This window comes from Chiloscyllium plagiosum, unplaced genomic scaffold (assembly GCF_037043375.1).
Source record: "Chiloscyllium plagiosum isolate Xiang-an unplaced genomic scaffold, Cpla_swu_hap1 HiC_scaffold_38, whole genome shotgun sequence".
Lineage (NCBI taxonomy): Eukaryota > Metazoa > Chordata > Chondrichthyes > Orectolobiformes > Hemiscylliidae > Chiloscyllium > Chiloscyllium plagiosum.
Genome location: NW_028270176.1, coordinates 62,080,031 through 62,102,329, shown reverse-complemented (window position 1 = coordinate 62,102,329; position 22,299 = coordinate 62,080,031). Strand labels below are relative to the sequence as shown.

The following is a 22,299-nucleotide window of genomic DNA, read 5'->3' as shown; positions in this document are numbered from 1 at the left end:
CCGCCGAAGCGAAACCCACCCATACCCCTACATTTACCCCTTACCTAACACTACAGACAATTTAGTATGGCCAATTCACCTGACCCTGCACATCTTTGGATGGTGGGAGGAAACCGGAGCACCCGGAGGAAACCCACGCAGACACGGGGAGAACGTGCAAACTCCACACAGTCAGTCGCCTGATGTGGGAATTGAACCCGGGTCTCTGGTGCTGTGAGGCAGCAGTGCTAACCACTGTGCCACCGTGCCGCCCTAAATCTGCCTATTCAGAGCAAATACTGAAAGTTGCCACTGTAATTTTAATTTACTGTGTCTTTAATTCTGTAAAACATTCCTGTTAATTGCTCCAGTGACTTCCTGCCAGTGGCTCAGCACTTTACACTTCTCCACCATGGCAATATTAAAGGGTGTTGGAGTCACCCTGCTGGAAGCTTCCAATCCAGTTCATGGACATAGTAGGACCTTTATCACTCGACTATGAGTCATTTCCAAACCATTTAAAACCGCTTAACATTATTGAAATCAGTGTGCACACAAACACTGTGATACATAAAAACACATGACTGTCTTCAAGGCCATGTAATTACTGTTCAGTGGAAAATGCTTCGTAGGTAACATTTGCTTGGGTTGTATATCCACAGCACACATCTGGTTATCACCCCATCCACTAGATTAGATTAGATTACTTACAGTGTGGAAACAGGCCCTTCGGCCCAACAAGTCCACACCGACCCACCGAAGAGCAACCCACCCATACCCCTTATTACCTAACACTACGGGCAATTTAGCATGGCCAATTCACCTAACCTGCACATCTTTGGACTGTGGGAGGAAACCGGAGCACCCAAAGGAAACCCACGCAGACACGGGGAGAACGCATAAACTCCACACAGTCAGTCGCCTGAAGCGGGAATTGAACCTGGGTCTCTGGCGCTATGCGGCAGCAGTACTAACCACTGTGCCACCGTGCCGCCCACTACATGTTGATCAGATTGATAATCACTCTTTAATAATAATGCCTGAGGATATTAATATTAAAATGTATATGTGATGATATTCCTGAATATTTGAAAGATTTCCAATAATTTTCCAGTGCAATCATCAATTATAAATGTGTAATTGTGGCTGAGTACATCAATACCTGCAAGATTTTAAAACAAATCTCCATGAAAATTACTCATTTGTTTATTCAGACCAAATATTGAAAAAATCCTCTGTAAATGCCAGTGACTGTATTTTTATAGGATACCCACATTCCTCATCTAGTTATTTTTGTCCTAATTGTGACTTGAATGTCTAAATATTGATGATATGAAAAATTGCAGGCAATGTACTATTTTCATTGAGAAGAAAAGCAGGGAAAGGAATTCTTAAATAACTGAGAATTATGAACCAAGCAATACTGATTAATAATCCCTCAATGTCTTTTGTTTTTCAAAACATCACCATGTCATTTTAATCTTCAATTCACAATCTTAATGAATGTCTAATCAACATTAGAGCAAACTAATTTGAAAATATTTAATCATTTAATTTGCCAGACCTCTAACATTAATTATCAATTTATTGCCATTCCAATAATCAGACAGTAATTTTGTTTAGTCTTTGTGACAGGCATCGTGAGATTCACATTTTAGTTTAATCCATTGTTTATTAGCATCAATATTAAAATGAAAAATTGTAATCATTCTTTCCAGGTTAACACATTTGCAAAAGAACCCATGATTTCCCATCCACCGCTCAGAGTAAACATATTATCCCTTCTGATGTGAATGCGCAAAATAATCATGAAATTAGTATTCAATCTTATTATTTAACACATGTTAGATTGCTATTCACTCCAATAATTTCTGTGCATTTCTACACATCACACAGTTGCACAGCAATATGAGATTTCTTGCCAATTTAAAGTTTGACATTCACTGATTTAAATACAAATTATTTCTTGTTTCCAATATTTAATAATTGTTCAAATACAGTAGATCCAGCTTTAAGTTTGGAATCATGTTTCAGTACATCAACTGATGTACACATATCGCATGGTATCATTGTACAATTATAGCAAATGCTGGTTTTTATGGTAATAGTGCCATCCTAGTTGATTTTTAGTTCAGTAATGGGATGCAAATTGATTTTTATTTTAATAGTGGAATCCTGTTTGACTTGCTTCGATTTCAATTCAGTACAAACATTTATCTTGTTTTGAATGCCACATCCAGTTCTACATTTCCTGTGCTGTTTTTGTGCGAAGTGAAGTCACATAGATTTGCTGTTCAGTTCAACAAATTTAATCATTTTTGAATTCTTGAAAGTCCTGCTTTAAAAAAAAAGCAAAAGAGGAATGTATCCTTCAGCTGATTAATCACATTAAATGAATGTTTGCTTTTATAGATCATGGGCACTGCAAACTTACATCAATTAAAAATACATGTTCCTTCAAGTAAACCAATAGAACGAAATACATAATTCTTGTATCATCTGCATTTTTGAGCAAAATTACTGAATGGCTCATTTTGTCTTCAATCCATTAATATATTTTATTCTTCAGTTTACCGATCTTAATGAACATCCAATCAACATCAGAGCAAAGTACTTTCAAAATATTTAGTCAATATATTTGTTTAGGTTAACAAAAATAATTATCGAGTCATTATCATTACAATAATTGTGAAATAATTTAAGTTTGTCCTTTGAAGGTTATAGTGAAATTCATGAATTAATTTAATCTATTCTTTAACTTAATCCATTGGAACAATACGACAATATGAATATGCATTTTTCTTTGAGGTCAACTATCCCATAATGGAATCTACGACTTCCCATCCAAATCTCATTGTAAATACAGGTATCTGACTTTTGCTCATATGAATGATCACAGTAATCTCACCCTTGTTGATTGAGGTTTTCACTGCAATAATTTCTGTTCATCGCTACACATTGCAAAATCACATTTCTGATTCTTCTAACTGCACTAATAGAATTTTGAAAATCTATGTGTTGCTAATAGCCAATAATTGCTCAGTTCAGTAATGTGTGTAAATGTGGAATTATATCTCAGCATACGAACTAATGTGAAGACATTGCAGTGTACAAACTCACAATCATTCTGAATATCAATTTATATTTTAACGATGGAAACAGAGTTGAATTGATTTCATTATATTTCACTTCAATGATCATATTTATTTGTATTTCTAATCACAGACTATTTTAGATGTTATAAAATTCTTTATAATTCATGTCACTTTTTAAGGTTGCAAAGTGAACTTAAAACCCACTTGCTCTTTCCTTTTTCAATCGTAACAATTTGTGTATTGAAGAAACGGAGATGGATACAGCACGAAAACAGGCCATTCAGCCCAACTTGTCCATGCCGACCAGGTTTTGTAAACTGAACTAATCCCATTACCTGCATTTGGCCCATAACCTTCTGGACTTTTCCTCGCCACCTAACTGTCCAAGAGTATTTTAAATGTCGTAATTGTACCAACCTCTACCACTTCCTCTGACAGCTCATTTCATATGCGCACCACACTCGGCGCAAAAAGTTGACCCTCAGGCTCCTTTTAAATCTTTCCCCTCTCACCTTTACAGTCGTAAAGACTGTAAACTCTTTACGACTATAAAGTTCTTAAAATTTTGGAGGAATTTAAAAGCAGCATAATGACATTCATACTTAATTCGTGACCCGAAGCAAATAATTTGGAGGTATTGTGATCATTAAAATGAACAAAACTTACAAGTGGATTTAATGTTAGAGTGAAAAGCAATTCGGTAGATATTTATATATTTTCTCATCAAATTTCAGAGGTGCTTTGATACACCTCTGTGGAAGGTGGGAATTGAATCCTGGTCTACTCGTAGAGACATTACCGGAGCTCCATAAGAGTTTTCCATAATGTTCCCACTCAGGAATGGGAGGACTATAATCACATGTTTACTGTAGATACTCTCATGAAAACTGCTCAGATATTTATGAAAATAATTGGACTGGGATGGAATCAGATACTTTCTGTGTGTAATGGACTGACAAAAATAATAATGTTGGAGCTAAACAACAATGGGTCTTAATTAAATATAAATCGTGTGATAATTCGCAGGAAGTTGAAGGGAGAATCAGTGAAGACTAACAATAAATCAAATGATTCAATATAATTCAACAGTTATTCATTTACCTAAATGAAACTTAAACTGCATTGCAAAGGTCATAAATTGGAAATAATGTATTTTTGATTCCCAGAAATTTCAAGTTCTTGTTTCTGATCTACAGCATCTACAGATCTTTCCGTTTTTATTTATAATTAATGTTAGAATTCTAAAAAAGAAAACTGTTTCAGTGCTTTCAAAGTAGCTTACTTTGATGTTGATTAAATATTCATTAAGATCAGTAAACAGGATTAAAACAAGGTAACTTGGTTGATAGAAAACTAATGGTCATTATCAAACAGAATTATATTTTCATTCAAAAATGCAGGCGATTCAAGAATTCTCTCTTCTTTCCATTGTATTTCTTGGAGAGAAAGGTAATTTATAATTTGTCAAATTTTAACCGCAATCAGTGGTTAGATGTTTGGGACAGAATTAGACAGAACGTGAATAGATAATGAATGTGATTATCCTTTTTAGTGAAAGGTACAATCCATGACATTTGGTAGAAAGAAGAAATGTGACACACTTGTGAAATATTGTACATTGACAAATAATTTGGGATAAAAGCTTTAACATTTCTGTATCTTCAAATCACTTTTTCATACATTGAACTAAAAATTTAAAAACAATGTGCATGAATTGGGAAAGAAGAAAAGGTATTAAAGATGACAGATCAGCTAAAAGCAAATTCCCTTTTTCCAAACATGTGGTATTTAATTAAATCATTGGAAATTTAATGGATTTTTAGCAAGAACTACAATAAATGTGAACAATCAAGTGAAATATAATCAAATCAATCTAACTAAGTTTCCACCCATGAAATTAAATTTCGCTATGTTTGGGAGATTGTAGAGTGCAATGTGTTTTTGAGTCAATTGATGTACTAAATAATTCCACATCGACAGCTGGATATATTGGAGTTAAACCTGTTCGTTATTCGCAAGAAAATGGTTTAAAATAGCTGAAAACAAATTTAAGAATAATGAGAAAATTTGTATTGCAATGTGACTGTACGATATGTTGGTGAGAACTGAAATATTGTTGTGAAAATTCATTAGACTTCTTATAATTGATAAAGCTGATTAATAATCCTTCCATTAAAATGAGTAGTGAGATGAAAGAGTATCAGATATTTACTATGAGTGATGGGTGAAAAATCTTTGGTTGATTACTGGTGTGTTGACCAGAACAAAATATTAATATTTCATGATGATACTGGCATTAAGAAATAATGGATTAAAAATAAAGGGGGAATCTCATGATGCTTGTTAGAAAGACTAAATTTCATTAAGGTGTGACAGTTAAAATTTAAAAAATCTTTATAGAGAAGGCAATGGCTTAGTAGCATTATTGCTAGCCTGTTAATCCAGAGATCCAGATGATGTTCTGGGGACCCAAATTTGAATCCCACCACGGCAGGTCTGACTCCAAACCCACAACAACGTGGCTGACTCTCAACTGTCCTCTGGGCAGTTAGGAATGCGAAATAACTGCTGGCCTATACAGCGACACCCTCATTCTGTAAAGGCATATAATGTTAGAACTCAACAATTAAAATGATTCAATATTTCCAAAACGGTTTGCTTTGATCTTGACTAGATATTCACTAAGAGTGGTAAACTGAGGATTAAAATATTGTTTCTTTTTAATAACATTCAGAGATTATTGATCAGAATTGTTTTGTCATTCAAGAGTCTCATTTATTCAAGAATTCTATATTTCCCTTATTTTCCCTCGTTCTTCCACAGGATCTGTCCTGGGACTCTGTTGTTTATGGCGTACAAAAAATGACTTAGATGAAAATATAAATGATGTATTCGTAAATGCAAAGGTTGGGGGAATAGTGGATGTGTGGAGGGTTACGAAATATTACAGTGGGACATAGAAAAGCTGCAGATATGGGAGGAGAAATAGCAGATGGAGTTTAATCCATGTAAGTGTGAGGTGCTGCTCTTTGAGAGATTAAATAATAAGGAAAAGTATATGGTGAAAGACGGGACCCTGAACAGCTTTGTTGTTCATGGGAATCGTGTCATTCAAGTCCACGTCTCCCTTAAAGAGAACATGCAAGTAGATAAGGTGGTAAAGATGGCATTTGGCATGCCTGTCTCTATTGGTGAGCAAATTGATTACCAGAGTCAGGTTGTCATGTTGCAGCTTTATAAGACTTTGGTTAGGTCATACTTAGAGTACTGTGTTCAATTATGTTCACCACATTACAGGAAGGATGCAGTGGCTTCGGAGAGGACGCAGAGGGTGCTTACTAGGATGCTGCCTTTTTTAGTGGGTATGAACTATAATGACATGCCAGAAAAGCTCAGGATATTTTCTCTGGAGCAGTGGACTTTGAGGGGAGACTTGATCAGATCAGGCAAAATTATGAGATGCATAGATAAGGTTAACAGTCAGAATGATTTTCTGAGAATTGAAATGTCAAAAACTATGTGGCATGCACTTAAGGTGGAGGGGTGGGGTGAGTGGATGGTGGGGACTTCAAAGGAGATGCAAGGGGCAAATATATATTTTACAGAGAGTGTTAGGTGTCTGGAATGGACTTCTGGGGTGGTGGTGAAGGCAGATACAATTGGAGCGTTTAACAGTCATTTAGATTGGCACATGAATATAGAAGGACGGAGGGTTATGGGCCAAGGGCAGGCAGAAGGGAGGAGTTTCATTTGGCATCATGCTCGGGATGATGTCATTGGGAAAGTGTCCATTCCTGTGCTGCACAGGTCAATGTTCTATGCTCATTTCAAGTGCAATAATGTGTAACTCACATGACATTTAATATAATGAATATTTAACCGTGACTGTCAAAATTAGGAATAAAATAGGAAAACAACAAACTTGAGTATAATCGAAAGATATGGTCAATGACATTTACACAGTTAATTTTTCATTTTGTGTTCTGAATTAACAAATATCTTTAAGGCATGTGTTTCAAATATTTGTACTGAGCCATAATTTTTCACTGATAGTTTGACTAGAAACCTGTCAGAAAACTTCTGAAATTCATATCTTACCTTAATCCATTATTTCTTAGTGCCAATACTACAATAAACTGTGGCTGTGTGGAATGCTCTGCCACAGGGCGCAGTGGAGGCCCACTCTCTGGATTCATTTAAGAAGGAGTTGGATAGAGCTCTCAAAGATAGTGGAATCAAGGGTTATGGAGATAAGGCAGGAACAGGATACTGATTAGGAATGATCAGCGATGATTATATTGAATGGCGGTGCAGGCTCGAAGGGCTGAATGGCCTACTCCTGCACCTATTGTCTATTGTCTATTGTCTAAACCAAAGCATTTTATTCATGTTCATAAAACAAAAGCATTAATTTTCCATACAATGCTCATTGGAAATAGCTGATTGCTACTCATATTAACAGTCAAAGTAATCACAGCGCCATCCATAATGAGATATCTAAAGACATTTTATCCAATAAATACTGTTTATTTATACATATTGCTTGTTCAACTAGCAATGTGAGATTTCTCATTAATATTCAGCTCACTCATAGCATATTAATAATTTAGTTATTGCTAATATCTAATAGTTGCTCAGTACAATAAGGGGTATAACAGTTGAATTATGGCTCAGTACATCAACGGATGAAAAGGATTTGCAGTGTTCAATCTCCCAATTATTGTGAATATCGATGTGTGTTTTGAATTGATTATATTTTTCTTCAATGCTTAAATTTCTGATCAAACTGAGTGAAATATTTTGATGTGAAAAAATAGTTCAATTTTTGTGAGTTTTTTTGTGTAAACAAGAAAAAGAATTTACAGCTGTTTGCTCTTTCCTTTTTCAGTAAGAGTAAATTTTGAATTGTTGAAAGTTGTACAGTAGTGGAAGGAAGGGAATTTGGCTGCAACTGAATAGTCACATTGAATAACACTTTTTTCTGATTTCTTAATGTTGCAAAAAATTATGATTGTCTTTTTATTATAAGAACAAATACTTTAAACATATTGAATAGTTTTATTTATTTTAATGAATTTACAATATCACACGATTATGTCTACATGTCTTTCATTTAATTATCATGATATTAATTTTTATGTATGACCATTTGTGCTTTGTACCGTTATTATTGTGAATTCCTCTTTCATTGTTAGTCCATTACACACAGAATCAGGCAAATTATCGCAATGAATCTTGTTTAGTTTTCGTTCGCATAACCACAGTGAGGATGTGACAATACTCCCACCATTCCTTGATGAGAACATAATGAAGGGCCTTGTGGAGCTCTGGTAATGTCTCTACTACAAGACGACGAGGCGTGGATTGAATTCCCACCTTCAGCAGACATGTGTCAGAGCAGCCAAGAATGTTGGTTCAAAAATATCGAAGCGGAGACTGAATTGTTTTTCAATCCAACATTGGATTTGCTTCTACCTGTTGTTCATTTCCATAATCACAGAACTCTGCGATTTATTATCTTCAGGTCACTAACAAAACTATGTATCTCATTATAGTATCTGAAAATTTTAAATTTGAGAACATTGTAGTTTTTAAAACTAAAACTATTTAAATAATGATTTTTTTGTTTAAAATATCCTACAAAAAGTGGGGGGGGGGGGGCAAGGTGGGTCAGTGGTTACCACTGTGGCTTCACAGCACCAGGGTCCCAGATTCGATTCCAGCCTCGGGCGACTGTCTGTGACGAGTTTGCACATTCTCCCCGTGTCTGTGTGGGTTTCGTCTGGGCATTCCGCCTTCCTCCCACAGTCCAAAGATGTGTATGCCAGGTGAATTGGCCATGCTAAATTGCCCGTAGTGAAAGGTGCACTAGTGAAAGGGAAATGGGTTACTCGTCGGAGGGTCGCTATGGACTTGTTGGGCCAAAGGGCCTGTTTCCCCACTGTAGGGAACTAAAAAAAGAATCCAATTATGATCCATATGGTGAGCAATAGCATTTTACTGCCAATCAGCTCAGGAATGTTCACATATAATATATTCTCTGAATTCAATCCTGAAAAGAGTTTCAATAAACATTTAACACATAAACAATATGCATTTCAGAAAATCACGTACATCAGTCCTTTTTCTGTACTATGCAAGATAAAAAAATTGATTTCTCCTTCAGTAAATGAAACAGATGTCATTTCCTATTGTCCTTCAGTCTCTTGATTACCTTAATTATACAACAAAATGTTGTAATTCATCTCATTATTGCTCCATCATTTGATCAAATTAAATTTCTCCTTCCACTTCGATTGATGTACTGAGAGCTCATTTTATTTTCCTCTCGCCTACTCATATTCAGTGTGAATTTAAAATGCTTTGAAAATATTGGTGCGTTCACTTGAAAATCGAAGTTGCAAATGTCTCACTGATCACATGTTGTTTTTAAATGTGATTCACAAAGGAATTAGAGTAATTTCTTACAACAGTGGCTTTAATTATGATCTTTAACACCCAATTGTTAATCCATTCCTATATCACATAAAAAAATCTTAATGTTATTGAAATCAATGCTCACACAAAATGGCACATCGAGCCACACAAAAGTCTTGATGATCATATAATTAATGCTGAGTAGAATCACCTGAGTAAGTTCCTTCTTGTTCCTGAGAGCAAGCACCACAGGAAACATTTACTGATCATTCTATCCAATGAATTCAATCGTTACCTTATATTTTTGTTCGGTAATTACACAGGACATACGCAGTTAAAACCAATAGTCACTTTTTTAATTACAGATGGCTGAGGACGCTAGCACCAACATATATCGAGATGTTGATGATCCTGATTCGTTACAAGTTTTAGAACAGGTTCCCAGTCCAAAGTTGGCAAAACATTTCATTTTCGCTTAGTACAAATACTTTGTACTCATGTCTATTAAAAAAAACTTCATCTGCTTATTAAGAGAAAACACTGAAAATTGCCACTGTAAATTTTATTTATTGTTTTCATTCATGAAAATACTCATGTTAATTGCTTCTCATTTTCTTCTGAATTCTGATATAAATGTCGAAATACTGACCATAATAAATTATATGAATTATAAAGGAGAGCTGTCTGCAAGAAAACCAAAAGGAAGGAAGTATGAACTTCTTTGTAAAACAGCTCCACGTTTGGGAAATCAAAGTGTACACACACCCTGCACAAAGACGACATGACCATGTTCAAGGCCATCTAATTACTGCTGAGTAGAACACTCTTCTGAAGTATCTTATTGTCCTTGAGCTCAATAAGCACAACAAATATTTCGTTATCATCCCATTCAATGGATGCTAAATGTTGACATTCCTGAATATTTCTAAGTTTTCTCATTGTCCAGTCTAATCATCACTACAAAAGTGTAATTGAAGCTCGTTATATCGATATCTGCAAACATTTTGGAGTCATATACATTAAACGTATTTGTTTCTTCAGAGAAAATATTGAATACCATTCTTCACCACTCAATGTCATTGACTTTCATTCTGTAATATTAATTTTCCTTGTCTACTTGTTTTCTTCCATGTTTTAGCGCAAATGTCTAAATATTGATGATACATAAAGTAACTACAATTATGAATTATTTTTCTTCAGAAGCAAACCCGAGATAAAAAAAATAGAATATTGAAAAGCTGAGAATTTTGAATGGCAAAATAATTCTGATCAATGAGTACAGCATATCTGAGGTGCTTTTTGCACACCATTATTCCAACATTTTTATTAACAGTGCACTGATTTTAATGAATATCTAATCAACATCAGAGCAATCTTGTTTAGAAATATTGAGTTATTTAAGTTGTAAGACTTCTAACACTAATTTTCATTTCATTGTCATTCCAATAATCAGACAGTAATTCAGTTTAGTCTTTGTAACAACATGAGATTTGCCTTTTAGTTAAGTCCATTATTTCTTACTGTTTCATATTACAATGAAAAACAAATTATTTATTCCAGGTCAACACACCCACTAAATAAACAATGACTTTCATTCCAGCACTTGCAGTAAATACCTTATTATTTCTTATTTGAATACGCTCAGGAATCATGACGTTAACGTTCAGACATATAAATCAAGTCATGTCTGATTTCTTTTCACACCAATAATTACTGTTCATCTCTACACATTACGTAGTTACATAACAACCTGACAGTTCTCATCATTAACATAGTTGCAATGAACTTTTTGTAATCCAGATTGTAGCCAAAAATTTTTTAACATTGTTCAAATACAGTATATCCAGCTTTAAGTATGATATTATGGCACAGTACATCAACTGATGCAACCATATTACATTGTAGTTTCCCATTCATCGAAAGCAGTTTTTTATTGTAATATTGCAGTCCCAGTTGATGTTTAGTTCAATAATGCAATCCTATTGACTTTTCTTTTAATAGTGGATTCCTGTTGACTTGCTTTGACTAGAATTCAATTCAATACAAACTTGTGTTGTGTTTAAAATCATCCCACTAAGACCTACATCTTTTACATACTAAAATTCTTTTAAAATTTTTATGAAGTTTGTTGCATGCAAGAAAAAGTGCAGTTACATCCATTTGTTTGTTCGTTCAACAAACACACGAAATGTTCAATTCTTGGAAGACCTACTTTTTGAAAAAGCAAAGCTGTCTTCAGGTAAAATATCACATTAAATGCCTGTTTTCTTTTTCAAATCATGTTCGTCAAAATGATTATTATTTTAATTTTAATTGTAAAAAAAGGATGCTTTGAATATATTGTTTTTTTGATTTTTATTTCAACATTATTTATCAATGTGCAATAATTACACAATTATACAAATCCTTTTTAAACCACATGTCATTCAATGCATCTTTTATTCACTATAAATTCACTTTCACTGTCAGTTTATTTTCTTCCTAATTCTGACACAAATATCTAAACATTGATCAGAATAATAATTATATAATTTTAAATAGCATAGCTCTACAAGGAAATCAATGGATCAAAATAAAATTCTTGCATTTCCTCCATTATTGAACAAAAAGAAAATTTTGTCCAATGATCACTGAATGGATCTGTTTTTTGTGTGTTCGGTCTTTAAACCTGTATTGTATTCCTTTATTTACCAATCTTCATGACTATCCAATGAACATCGCAGCAAAGTGCTGTTAAGATATTGAATCACTTTATTTGCTTCCATTACAACATTAATTATCCATTCATTATCATTGCAATTATTACACAATTATTTCAATTAGTCTTTCTATCAAATGTTGTGAGATTCACATTTTATGTTTATCATTTGTATCTTAGCATGAATACTACAATATAAAATCCATTTTTTCAGCTCAACTATCCCACAATGGAACCAATGACTTCCCATCAAACACTCTTTGTAAATATCTGATATTTACCCATTTGAATAATCACAATAATCTCAGACTTTAAAATTCAGAGAACTATAATTACCTTTTATTGGAATAATTCCTGTTTGTTTCTATACATTGCTCAGTCACACAGCAAGATGAGATTTCTCATTATTCTTAAACTGACTGATAGGATTTTGACAATCTAACTGTTGCTAATATCTAATAATTGTTCAATCTAGTATGATATATCAATGTGGAATTCCAACTCAGTATATGAACAAGTATAAAATTATGGCAGTATATAATCTCTCAATCATTGTGAGCATCAAGTTTTATTTTAATGATGGCAACACTGTTGAATTGTCTTTCAAGTCAACATGAGTTTTTAATCTGTCGTTCATTCCAGTAATTACAATGCTATTTATTTTCTTCAGGCCACATAGAAAAGCATACATTTAATTCTGCTGGTTCGGTATTCCTTCGAAAATATTTGAGAATGTTGCTGTCTTAAAGAAGAAAGAGTTGAAGTAAGGATATTCATCAATTCTTTTTCCAAAAAGCTTTGCTCAAACAACTAAAACATATAAAAGCTTATTCTCCATGAAAAGAAAATCAATTTCTTCTTCAATAAAATAAACAAATGCCATTTCCTATTATTCATCAATCAGCTGATTTCCTGCATTTGTAACTAAATGTTGTAATTTTTCTAATGTCTTTATATCCTTTACTCAAAGTTATTTTTAAATTATTGTTTAGGTTATGAATTGTCTGAATTTAAAAAAAAAAATTCACTCACCTATGTACACTGAATGTCAGATTGAAATGTTTCGAAAATATCGGAGTATTTTCATTTGAAAGTTGACTTTGCGTAACTCTCATTTATTGCATGATGGTTTAAGTGTGTTTCCAAAGCAATGCTAGCATCAAAATTTCATTAATTTTAAATAAGATCATTGACACCAAATTATTCCATCTGCATTATTGAAATCAGTGCTCACACAAAACACAGCACATTGGGGAACACAGATCTTCATGAGCATCTAATTACTGTTCAGTAGAGTAACCTAAGTATTTTATTGTTCCTGAGAGCAATTACCACGGTAAACTTTTGGCCCTCAGTCCATCCAATAAATGCAATCTATATCTGACATTTCAGCTCAGTAATGAAACACAATGTCTGCTGCTTAAACCAACAATTACACTTTTGAATGAATATTGACTGCAATACTAAGAAATAAATCTATTTCATGCTGAAAATCTTTTTCATTTTCTTGTTCTTTCCTGTGTGCAAGAGAAAGCTCATGTTGCACACATTTTACTGTATTACTCAACACTAAATTTTGAATTTTTGGCAGTCTGCATTTCTGGAAAATGGGAAGTGGTCTTCAGCTGACATGTCACATTAAAGATTGCTTCTTTAATTCATGCGTGCTGCAAACTGTTTATTGTTTTCGTTTCATAATTAGAAAACTGCTTTGAACTTGTTCCAGTCTTGTCATTCTTATTTTAATGTTATATGTCAATGTACATTGATGACGTATTTATGAAAATTCCTTTTTCAGTCAAATGACATTTAATGTAGCTTTTGTTCAGTATAATGTTCACTTTGACTCTATGCATTTTTTCTTCCTAATTCTGACACAAATATATCAACATTGATAAGAATAATGACATAATTTTAAATAACGATGCTCTACAAGGAAACCAATACATATATTTTTTTCATGTATTCCCTGCATTTTTGAGCAAAAAAATAATTTTGTTCAACATTCGGTGAATGGTTCTTATTTTTCATCTATCCTTAAAGCCAGCTACTATATTTTAATCCACAGGGTGTTACCAGTCTTAATTAATATCCAACCAAGGTCACAGCAAAATGTATTAAAATAATGCTATCGCCCCACAGAAAGATAAGCAAGAGATACCTTTGTATTATTTACATGCTACATTTTGCCTAAGGCAATAATCAAACTAAAATACTTACAGCTGAGAATGCTCATAGTAATCAATACCAGCCTCGGGCAACTGTATGGAGTTTGCACATTCTCTCCGTGTCTGTGTGGGTTTGCCCTGGTTTCTTCCCACAGTCCGAAGATGTGTAGGTCAGGTGAATTGGCTGTGCTAAATTGCCCATAGTGTTAGGTGCATTAGTCAGAGGGAAATGGGACTGGGTGGGTTACTCTTCGGAGTGTCGGTGTGGACTTGTTGGCCTGAAGGCCCAGTTTCCACACTGTGGGAGATCTAATCTAAAAAAATTCAAAGCATGTATTGAGATGACGCAAGTTCACGGTATGGGCAATCCAGCTCAATCACCCATACAAAAGTGTAATTGTGACTCAGTACATTTTGATCAGATCCCCATTAAACATGATCAGCAGTTTTTTTTTTCCAGAGACAATATTCAAAGCAATTTCTCTATAAATGCCATTGACTGTATTTTTCTCATACCTATGTTCTTTATCCACTTATTTTCTTTGTTATTCTGTCATAAATGTCAAAACATTAATGACACAAAAATTGCAACAATTACATATTGTAATTCTAGCAGCACCACGAAGCTTAGAATTCTTCGATAACTGAGAGTTTTAAATGACAGCACAATTCTGATCAATACTTGCTACGTGTCAGTTTTTATCGAACTCATCATACCAGTATTTTAATTCTCAGTTCATTGACTTTACTAAATATCTAATCGACATCAGAGCAAACTCGTTGGGAAATATTGTATAATTTACTTTGTCAGAATTCTAAAATTAATTGTCAATTCATTGTCATTCCAACAGTCAGACAGAAATTTAGTTGATGTTTTGTAACATGCATCGCAAGATTCACATAATAGCTGACTCCATTATTTATTAGTGCCAGTATTACAATGAAAGATGTATCTTATATTTCAGGTCAACACATCCACAAACAAACCAATCATTTCCCATCATGCACTAACAGCATTTGAATGTTCACAGTAATCGTTGGATTAATATTGGGCCTTATAAGTTAAGACGCTGCTGAATGTTTTGGATTCCAATAATTACTGCTCAGTTCTACACATTATGGATAGCAATATGAGATTTTTAATCATTTTCAAGTTTGCTATGAACTGTTTACAAGAACAATTGTTGCTAATATGTAATATTTAATAATTGTTCAAGTCCTGTGTGTCTAATTGTGGCTCCTATCCCTCTAGACCCTTCCTATCCAGAAATTCATTCGGTTGCCTTTGAAATCTTCTGAGTGTACTAGCCTCCTCCACTTCCTCTGGTAGCTCATTCCAAACACGCACAACCTTCTGTGGAAAAGGTGCCTCAGGTCTCTCTTAAAATTATGGAAATTCTCACCTTAAACCTATGCTCTCGAGTTTTCAACTCGCCCCACCTTGGGTAAAAAACTGAAACACTCAGTTTACAAACTTTCCATACTGACTCACCCTGCAGTCCAAACATTGTCACCCTGACAACATCCTTGTCTCTATTCTGTAAGCAATTTTACGTGATATTCTAACCTTTTCGATGATGCCAATAACGCTGGACAACAACGAGCTATTGGAGACAGAAAGATGAAGCGTAGAACGGCAGCAAATGTAAGTGCTGGACACCGCTGAACAGCAACAGCTCCCGGCGCGACTTGTTTCTGAAGTGTCATGGTTATCACGTTCGCCTTTCACAGGAAAGGTTCCCCAGTATGAAAGTGGGCAGAAACAGCCCTGTTCCCAACAGGAGCCTTTTAGACGAGCGGGAATGGAGCTTTCTTGCTTGCTTTGCCATTCGCAAACCTGGATTTGAGTTTGCTCACGCAAACCTGCTCTCGGGGTGAAAAGTAATGCAATTCCATTAAATTATTGGGGGAAACGTTGTTAAGGTTTTCTCCAACCTGGTTCTGAACATACGCCATTCTGTTTGAGAGTGCAGTTCCCGCGTTCTGATCCTTCAGCGAAAAGCAGTACCGCATTTGCATTCCTTGCGCAGGCGGCCCGTTTCCAAGGCAGGGAAGAAGCTGATGCGCTGGTGTCACAGCGCACCACGAATTCCTGAACTTGTCTGTCTGTCAAATGTAGCCCAAAGTCGTCTCTGAAAGCCCTCATTTGGAAGCTGTCTGTCGTTATTCAACGTGCGAGAATTGTCACCAGAGGTCCTGAATCATGTTTTGGAGCAATTCGCACGTTAGTGGCTCATTCAATTAGCAACAGCAATGAAAGAAATTACACTCTCAGAGGAACCGCTGGACCTGTGATTTCACAGCGTCGCTAGTATTAAGGTGCGCCCCGAGATCTAAGTCATGTTGGAACTGAAACGGAGGAATCGACAGAGAGGCTACAGAATGACATCGCATCCATTTGGTTTTCTTTAAATCACTGACGAGCAGGAAAATGTACACAGGGAGGGCGAGTGGGGAAGTGAGGCAGTTGCAGCTCTGGTGAAATTCCTTCTTTGTGATTCACTCAGCAGCCAGATACGTGAAGGTGACTCAGGCATGAGAGCTCTTCACATCGAGAACAAAAAGCACTCAAGGGCAGTTAGCACCTCTTCCGGAGAAGGGGGTGGGGTGAGCTAATTACCTTTTGCCTTCTGTTACTATGTTCAGAAACTGCCTTTTAGATTGATGTGAACAGAAACTGCATTTCTAATAAGCACCGTGGAATTTAGCAAAATTTATTGAGTCGCTTCTCGTCGACACAGTTGGTATCCATGTGGCTCATATCCAGGTGTGAACATCTCTGCAGCGAATTGCACGGTTAAGGCAAAAAGGCAAGGAAAGTGGCATCTCGAACTGGCTCCGAGGTCAGAGTATCCTCACAATGTGATCTGTCGTTCTCGGATTGTAATGCTACCTCCGGTTTTAGGGTGAAGAACATTCTTTGGGACTCTTATTCTGCAAAACAGTGACTGAAACGATGCTGCGCGGTATGATGTGGAACACGGCCTGCTCAGCTTTGTGCATTTTCCCTGTAGTCCGGTGTGTTTCATGTTCCGTGTAAACGTGAAAGTTGTCCTGTTTCGATCAAAGGGTGAAATCATTTAACAAAGCAAGAATCGAAATTGCAGTAATGTCAAGCAGCTCATGGTAATTTGACCAAATCATAACCGATCGTATGTTCTCACGCACTCACAGATACATTTGTAGTTGAAAAGATTCTGAGAAGATAGACTCAGCTTACCATTGATAGTTGTCTGGATTGATGGGCTATCATTATCTGCTGCGAAATTGATATTGTAGACGGGCACATCCCAGCAGCTGTGCGAGTCGGAGAGGGATCATGGAACCCTTTTCACGTGGCTTTGCATCTGCTGTTATGCAGGAGCACAATTGGAAGTGCAAGAAAATGGAGAAACGCGGCTGGCTGGTAGTGTGGCCGAGCGGTCTAAGGCGCTGGATTTAGGCTCCTGTCTCGACAGCGGCGTGGGTTCGAATCCCACCGCTGCCATTTCTGCTGACCGTTTTCAACGACGCAGCTTGTTTCAATGCTGTTTCGACTCCTGCTGCATTTCTGTTGAAAACCGAAGAAAAATGGGTTTGCTTCCCGGGCAATTAACTGTGGTGTGGGAAAGTTCCGGCTTTTCCGGTGTCTGCTGTCATGATCGTGTTCGCCTCCCGCGTGGAAAATCGCAAACAGCTCTGCTGTCCCAGGCAAGTTGTGCGTTTACTGGAACCGAATGGCGACTGTTATTTCATTGCTGTTGTGAAACAAAGTCCTGCGGTGGCACGACACGTCGTTATTTTGTTTTCTGGCCAATGGAAAAATCGTTCCAATGAATTGCGATGTCACATGTTTTTGAATTTCTCCCATTTCCTTTATTTCCGTCCTGGCGACATCGGAAGGGAAAGGTAATGTAATCGAGACTGTGATTGGTGAAATTCACTTTTTTATGGCCCATTCTTATTGTGTTCTTTCTTTCTCTCTTTTCAGCATTGTCTGGGAAGTGGTGGTGCACTCAGGCTGCAGTATGTTTGAAAGAGTAGTTTGGAATTGCCCTGTTGTTTGTTGTGAGATTACTTTATGACTCATGCCCCCGGCCTGTCTCACATTTAGCATTCATGCATCCCTGTGTCTGAAAATGCATTTGGTTTGCCAGTTTTGTTTGTGTTCCGTGTTAAATGCTTTGTGTTTTGCGATTCGCTCAATACATTACGAATTAACAGGGTTTCTGAGGTAACTTCCAGCTGCAAAAATCCTCAACTGAGAATCTGGGAAAATTTCCCGGAGTATGGTCAGTCGGAGCAAAAGTAAGGAAGTCGTTCGTTTCTGCAGTGTTTCACAATACCACCTTTCCAGTGAGCAGTCGAACAGACTAAATGATTGTGCCACAGACTGCGACGGCAAACTCCGCTAAAAAGTAATCCTTTACAGCCGGTGTAAGCAACACAATGTTATTGGCGCACACCGCGTGGAAACAGATACTTCGGTGTATCTCGTCCATGCTCACCACATAGCCAAAATTAAACAAGTCCCATGAAACAACGAGCTCTTGGAAACAGAAAGGTGAAAGGAAAAAGGGCTTCAACTTTCAGTGCTGGATGCCACTGAGCCTTAGCAGTGGCGACTGCGCCTTGTTTCTGTAGTGTTATGGTCATCACGTTCGCCTTTCGCGCGAAAGGTCCCCAGATCAAAACTGGGCAGAAACTGCTTTGTTCTTCAACTGCCGCATTTTACATGGACAAGAACGGAGTTTCCTTGCTTGCTTTCCCATCTGCAAACCTGCCTTCGAATTTGCTTGAACAAATCTGCTCTCGTAGTGAAATGTAATGTAATGCAATTCCATTTAATTACTGTGCAAAGCATTGTAAAGTTTTTCCCCAACCTGGTTCTGATCATATGCCATTCTGTTTGAGAGTGTAGTTTCCACTTTCTGATCCTTCCACGAAAAGCAGTACCGCATTTGCATTCCTTGCGCAGGCGGCCCGGTTCAAAGACAGGGAAGAAACTGATGCGCTGGTGTCACAGCGCACCACGAATTCCTGAACTTGTCTGTCTGTCAAATGTAGCCCAAAGTCGTCTCTGAAAGCCCTCATTTGGAAGCTGTCTGTCGTTATTCAACGTGCGAGAATTGGCACCAGAGGTCCTGAATCATGTTTGGAGCAAGTCGCACGTTAGTGGCTCATTCAACCAGCAACAGCAATGAAAGAAATTACACTCTCAGAGGAACTGCTGGACCTGTGATTTCATAGCGTCGCTAGTATTAAGGTGCGACCCGAGATCTAAGTCATGTTGGAACTGAAACGGAGGAATCGACAGAGAGGCTACAGAATGACATCGCATCCATTTGGTTTTCTTTAAATCACTGACGAGCAGGAAAATGTACACAGGGAGGGCGAGTGGGGAAGTGAGGCAGTTGCAGCTCTGGTGAAATTCCTTCTTTGTGATTCACTCAGCAGCCAGATACGTGAAGGTGACTCAGGCGTGAGAGCTCTTCACATCGAGAACAAAAAGCACTCAAGGGCAGTTAGCACCTCTTCCGGAGAAGGGGGTGGGGTGAGCTAATTACCTTTTGCCTTCTGTTACTATGTTCAGAAACTGCCTTTTAGATTGATGTGAACAGAAACTGCATTTCTAATAAGCACCGTGGAATTTAGCAAAATTTATTGAGTCGCATCTCGTCGACACAGTTGGTATCCATGTGGCTCATATCCAGGTGTGAACATCTCTGCAGCGAATTGCACGGTTAAGGCAAAAAGGCAAGGAAAGTGGCATCTCGAACTGGCTCCGAGGTCAGAGCATCCTCACAATGTGATCTGTCGTTCTCGGATTGTAATGCTACCTCCGGTTTTAGGGTGAAGAACATTCTTTGGGACTCTTATTCTGCAAAACAGTGACTGAAACGATGCTGCGCGGTATGATGTGGAACACGGCCTGCTCAGCTTTGTGCATTTTCCCTGTAGTCCGGTGTGTTTCATGTTCCGTGTAAACGTGAAAGTTGTCCTGTTTCGATCAAAGGGTGAAATCATTTAACAAAGCAAGAATCGAAATTGCAGTAATGTCAAGCAGCTCATGGTAATTTGACCAAATCATAACCGATCGTATGTTCTCACGCACTCACAGATACATTTGTAGTTGAAAAGATTCTGAGAAGATAGACTCAGCTTACCATTGATAGTTGTCTGGATTGATGGGCTATCATTATCTGCTGCGAAATTGATATTGTAGGCGGGCACATCCCAGCAGCTGTGCGAGTCGGAGAGGGATCATGGAACCCTTTTCACATGGCTTTGCATCTGCTGTTATGCAGGAGCACAATTGGAAGTGCAAGAAAATGGGGAGCCGCGGCTGGCTGGTAGTGTGGCCGAGCGGTCTAAGGCGCTGGATTTAGACTCCTGTCTCGACAGAGGCGTGGGTTCGAATCCCACCGCTGCCATTTCTGCTGACCGTTTTCAACGACGCAGCTTGTTTCAATGCTGTTTCGACTCCTGCTGCATTTCTGTTGAAAACCGAAGAAAAATGGGTTTGCTTCCCGGGCAATTAACTGTGGTGTGGGAAAGTTCCGGCTTTTCCGGTGTCTGCTGTCATGATCGTGTTCGCCTCCCGCGTGGAAAATCGCAAACAGCTCTGCTGTCCCAGGCAAGTTGTGCGTTTACTGGAACCGAATGGCGACTGTTATTTCATTGCTGTTGTGAAACAAAGTCCTGCGGTGGCACGACACGTCGTTATTTTGTTTTCTGGCCAATGGAAAAATCGTTCCAATGAATTGCGATGTCACATGTTTTTGAATTTCTCCCATTTCCTTTATTTCCGTCCTGGCGACATCGGAAGGGAAAGGTAATGTAATCGAGACTGTGATTGGTGAAATTCACTTTTTTATGGCCCATTCTTATTGTGTTCTTTCTTTCTCTCTTTTCAGCATTGTCTGGGAAGTGGTGGTGCACTCAGGCTGCAGTATGTTTGAAAGAGTAGTTTGGAATTGCCCTGTTGTTTGTTGTGAGATTACTTTATGACTCATGCCCCCGGCCTGTCTCACATTTAGCATTCATGCATCCCTGTGTCTGAAAATGCATTTGGTTTGCCAGTTTTGTTTGTGTTCCGTGTTAAATGCTTTGTGTTTTGCGATTCGCTCAATACATTACGAATTAACAGGGTTTCTGAGGTAACTTCCAGCTGCAAAAATCCTCAACTGAGAATCTGGGAAAATTTCCCGGAGTATGGTCAGTCGGAGCAAAAGTAAGGAAGTCGTTCGTTTCTGCAGTGTTTCACAATACCACCTTTCCAGTGAGCAGTCGAACAGACTAAATGATTGTGCCACAGACTGCGACGGCAAACTCCGCTAAAAAGTAATCCTTTACAGCCGGTGTAAGCAACACAATGTTATTGGCGCACACCGCGTGGAAACAGATACTTCGGTGTATCTCGTCCATGCTCACCACATAGCCAAAATTAAACAAGTCCCATGAAACAACGAGCTCTTGGAAACAGAAAGGTGAAAGGAAAAAGGGCTTCAACTTTCAGTGCTGGATGCCACTGAGCCTTAGCAGTGGCGACTGCGCCTTGTTTCTGTAGTGTTATGGTCATCACGTTCGCCTTTCGCGCGAAAGGTCCCCAGATCGAAACTGGGCAGAAACTGCTTTGTTCTTCAACTGCCGCATTTTACATGGACAAGAACGGAGTTTCCTTGCTTGCTTTCCCATCTGCAAACCTGCCTTCGAATTTGCTTGAACAAATCTGCTCTCGTAGTGAAATGTAATGTAATGCAATTCCATTTAATTACTGTGCAAAGCATTGTAAAGTTTTTCCCCAACCTGGTTCTGATCATATGCCATTCTGTTTGAGAGTGTAGTTTCCACTTTCTGATCCTTCCACGAAAAGCAGTACCGCATTTGCATTCCTTGCGCAGGCGGCCCGGTTCAAAGACAGGGAAGAAACTGATGCGCTGGTGTCACAGCGCACCACGAA

General features: G+C 37.5%; 1 non-coding gene across 1 annotated transcript; it reads left to right on the top strand.

The window, feature by feature from the left end:
• The first annotated feature begins 20,688 nt into the window (after positions 1–20,688).
• Positions 20,689–20,770, top strand: trnal-uag (transfer RNA leucine (anticodon UAG)). Its single transcript has one exon. It is a non-coding gene; the product is annotated as a tRNA-Leu (tRNA).
• The last annotated feature ends 1,529 nt before the right edge of the window (positions 20,771–22,299 follow it).